Source organism: Priapulus caudatus, unplaced genomic scaffold (assembly GCF_000485595.1).
Source record: "Priapulus caudatus unplaced genomic scaffold, Priapulus_caudatus-5.0.1 Scaffold87, whole genome shotgun sequence".
In the NCBI taxonomy this organism is placed as follows: domain Eukaryota; kingdom Metazoa; phylum Priapulida; class Priapulimorpha; order Priapulimorphida; family Priapulidae; genus Priapulus; species Priapulus caudatus.
This window is the reverse complement of record NW_014577148.1, coordinates 582,003-586,215: the sequence shown is the minus strand read 5'-3', so window position 1 is coordinate 586,215 and position 4,213 is coordinate 582,003.

Below are 4,213 nucleotides of genomic sequence, written 5' to 3'. Positions count from 1 at the left end.
GGCGGTGGGGATTCTAGGCTGGGGTGGGGATGCTCCGGGGCGTGGGGATGTGGGGTTGTAGGTGTGGGGGTTGGGGATGTTGGGCATGAGGAGTGGGGTTGCTAGGTAGTGGTGGGATGCTGGGCGTGGGGCGTGTGGAGTGCTGGCGTGGGGTGGGCGTTGCTAGTGGCGGGCGGTGGGTATGCTGGGCGTGGGGTGGGGATGCTGCGCGTGGGGGTGGGGATGGCTGGGCGTAAGGGTGTGCGATGCTCGCGGCGTGGGGGTGGGGATGTGGGAGTGGGGTGGGGTCTTTGGGGTGGTGGGATGCTGGGTGTGGGGGTGGGAGATGCTTGAGAGTGTGGTTTGGAGGCTGAGCGTAGGGTGCAGGATCTGGCCGATGGTGGGTGTTGGGCATGTGGGGTGGGCTGAATGGTGAGGTGGGCGATGCTGGGCGTGTGATCTTGGGTGGGGAGCTGGGCGATGCGGGCAAGTGCCTGGGGGAGTTGGCTGGGCGTGGGTAGGGTTGCTTCGGGTGGTGTAGGGATGCTGGGCGTGTGTGGTGGCGGATGCTGGGTGAGTACGGCGGGTGGGGTTGCTGGGGGCGGGGGCGTAGGGTTGCCGGCCGTGGGGTAGGGCTGCTGGGCGTGTGGATGGGGATTGCTGGGAGTGGAGATGCTGGGAGGGGGTGTGTGTTGCTAGGCGGGGTAGGGGTGCTGGGCGTGTGGGGGATGCTGGAGTGGGGATGCTGGGGAGGGGGTGGGTTTTGCTGGGGCGTGGGGGTCGTGGCATGCTCGAGGCGTGGGTTGAGGATGCTGGGGGAGTGGCGATGTTGGGCGGGCGGTGGCCGGATGCTGGGCGTGTGGTGGGCTTTCTGGTGTGGGAGTGGGGATGCTCGGGCGTAGGGTGGGGTTGCTAGTGGGGTGCGGGAGTTGAGGTTGCTAGGGTGTGGTGCGGGATGTTGGCGTGTGGGCGTGGGAGATGATGGATTGGGGAGTGGGCAGATGCTGGGCGTGGGGAAGTAGGAATTGCTGGGTGTGGGCGGAGCCCCGCATGTGGGCGTGTGGTGGGGATCGCTGGGAGGGGTGTGGGGTTGGTGGCTGCGGGGTGGCTGTTGGCTGGCGCGTGGGGCTGGTGAGGCGATGCGGGCCGTCGGGATGCTGGGGCGGACTACTCCGTCGTGATGAAGGCCGAGGGTGTGGGGTGGGGCTGGGGCGCATCGGGAGGTTAGCGATGGCTGACGATGTATACTGTCTCTGGGTGTCCCTGTGTGTGTGTGGGTCCTGCGCGTTGCTCGACCTAGTCGTGCGTCTGTTCGTCTTGCCAACAAGTCAAGCACACTTAATCCTCGATCTAAGAGAAGAGGCAGCGTCCCCTATCACTATAGCTTTTTTGGGAGCTGAGGGGCTCAGAGACTGAGGCTTCCACGAAAGAGAGGAGATTAGTGGTCGACTCACGCAAAGATGGACGGCCACATTATATAGAATTCTATCCTAACCGCGGCTGTACACATTGATCCCGAACATTCAGATTTTTTAGTTTGATAGGGTTTTCAACTGAATGCCGACCGTCTGTTCTGCTGCTTATTCGTGTGTGTCTGTCGGGGTCTGTAGGGTCGGCGGCTGAGAGGTGAGTTGTGAGGGATGCGTAGATGCAGTGGATGATGGCGCACGGGGGTTTGCTTGCATTCCTTTATCGCTAGTTTTGCAAACACGGTGATACTTTTTTACATCGTTGTTACGCGGATAGGTGCGCGGACGATTGTTTTGCGAAAAATAAAACTCACAGTTTGAGTCAATATAGATGCCGTGGTTTGCGGGACATCTGCCGTGCACAGAGTTACTAGCGTTGATGAAAGCCGAGCGCACCGTTCTTGGATAAGTTTCGTATTGAATTAGGGACGAAATTGCGGTGGAATGCGCGTTTGTTGGCGTCTCGCGCGGCTACAGGCAAATTTGGCGGCGTATAACATGCGGGTTATTTGTTGTAGGTGTGTGTGTGTGTGTTGTGTGTTGCTATTCTTATTTGGTGTGGGCCTATATTATTCGCGTGGGTTCGCCCAGTACAGACCGTTTGCTTGCATATATCTCACCTTCCCGGCGAGGCGCGGCGCTTTGACGGTGAGTATGGCGGTCTCTATGTGTCTGTTCGGCTCCCATGCCTCTCTTGTAGTGTGTAGTAGTCCTCACGTTTCACTCGAATTCGTGTCTATAGCCTTCCTAGCGCACTCTCATCTCACTCTGTGTCTTTGTATGATGTCTCGAACATAAACATCACTCCATGTTATGTGTACATGTCTGACTTCAGAGCTTGCTATTCCGTGTCATCTTATTTGCTACCTCGTGTGGGATACCACGTTTGATTCTCGCTTCCCTTCCGCGTATTGTGTTGTTGCCTCGTGTGATATGGGTGTGTTGTTCCGGTTATTCTCTGACGTCTCATTCTGACGCGCGGGTGCGGGAGTGGAGTATTTATTCATTCCACTCGTCCCTATTTCATCACAGCTCATGTATGTGTCTACGTGTTTGTTTTCAAATCTATCCCGACTTTACCGGGCACGTTATGTTGCCAACTTGGTATGCGCGATAAGACGGCCCCCATTTTTATTTCGTGTTACAACCATTGGATTATAGCTAGTTTAATTGCTATCCCCGAACGAGTTCGGGGCGATACGTATGGATATTGCATGCGTTCCGCGCCGCCGCCCGTCTCGCACGAGATTTCCTGATGAGCGCGCTCTACCACGGCTGCAGCTTCTTTGTCGATTTTCATCTTCAAAATTTCGCCATGAAGGTGCGTTACTCGTAAAGCGAAGACGGCCAATCGTCTCTTTGTGTGGGCGGAGTCTATCAGTTGTCCATTTGGTAACACATTTTTTGTCGAAATATTCTAGAACCTGTAACTTCTGCAGTTTTTACTCCGTTGTCATGAAATTTGGCACACAGGACCATACTATACATTATAGCATAATAGTAGGACATGTTATAATCGGCCCTCGCCCTCTCTTTCCGTCGGGGGAGTGCGCCCGGTCACACGCCTTGTGTGGCACAAATTGCCCATGATCAATCGGGTAAAAACAGCCACAAGTTACTATCCAGAGGTTCTACCAATAATTTCCACAAAAATGTTGCTATACTATGCGCAACGATACCTCGCCCACACCAAAAACGGTGGCGTTCTTCGCCTTTACCATAACGCACTTCATGCCACTTGCACCCTTGACCTTAGTTTGACCTCTCTCTATTTTGACGTCGACTGTACAGTTTCTCTTCGGCTTCTAGGGTAACCAGATTACCATATGTACTGTGCACATCTGAGGCCAGACCAGATTGTGCATCTCTAACAAACCTTTGCCTTTTGCTTGACTTATTTACTTACCTGCCCTTCTACGTCCTTACAGAAACGTGATTCCATTCCATACTAGATCACGGGGCCCCACCCCACACGCGCATCATTCCCACCGCAACAGACACTCTCGCGACGCGGTGGCGAGCAACAGAGAATGCGGCACAACACAAATTTGCCCGACTGTTTTTGAAGAAGGAGATTTTATCAGCGCACGTGTGAGCAGAACAAATAGAGTGATAATGGCGCGCGCCAGATAGCCGTGGCCAGTGAGCACACAGCGGCGAGGCATTCAATTAAATACCACTTAGCGACCCGGTCAGCATCGAAATGCAGCGTGCACTGAAGCCGCAGTTTTGCGCTTGAGCGTGTGTGCGTGCGCGAGTGCGTGTGCGCGCGTGTGTGCATGCGCGCGTGTATGTGCGTGTGCGTGTATGTGTCTCTTGTGTGTGCGTGCGTGCGCGCGTGCGTGTGTGTGCGTGTGTGCGCGCGCGCGCGCGTGCGCGCGCGTGTGTGTGTGTGCGTGCGTACGTGCGTGCGTGCGTGCGTGCGTGCGTGCGTGTATGTGTGTGCGTGCGTGCGTGCGCGCGCGCGCGCGTGTGTGTGTTGCGCGCCGCGTGCGTGCGTGCGTACCAGCACTGTGTGTGTGAGATAGGAGTGGGGTCAGCAGTGCAGCCGGACAGTAGGGCTGTAACGATCCACCGAAATCGAATCGAATTACGATTCTCTTCCCTCGATCCGAGCCCCGATATTTATCCCGTATTTTCGATTCGATCCAACCCGCTATTACCTCAGATTGTATGCGTCGGCCGAAGCGTGTTTGAGACGCGCGCTCTGATTGGTCAATAGTCACGACTTGCTAATCAGCCAATCAGCGGCTACAGCACGTCGC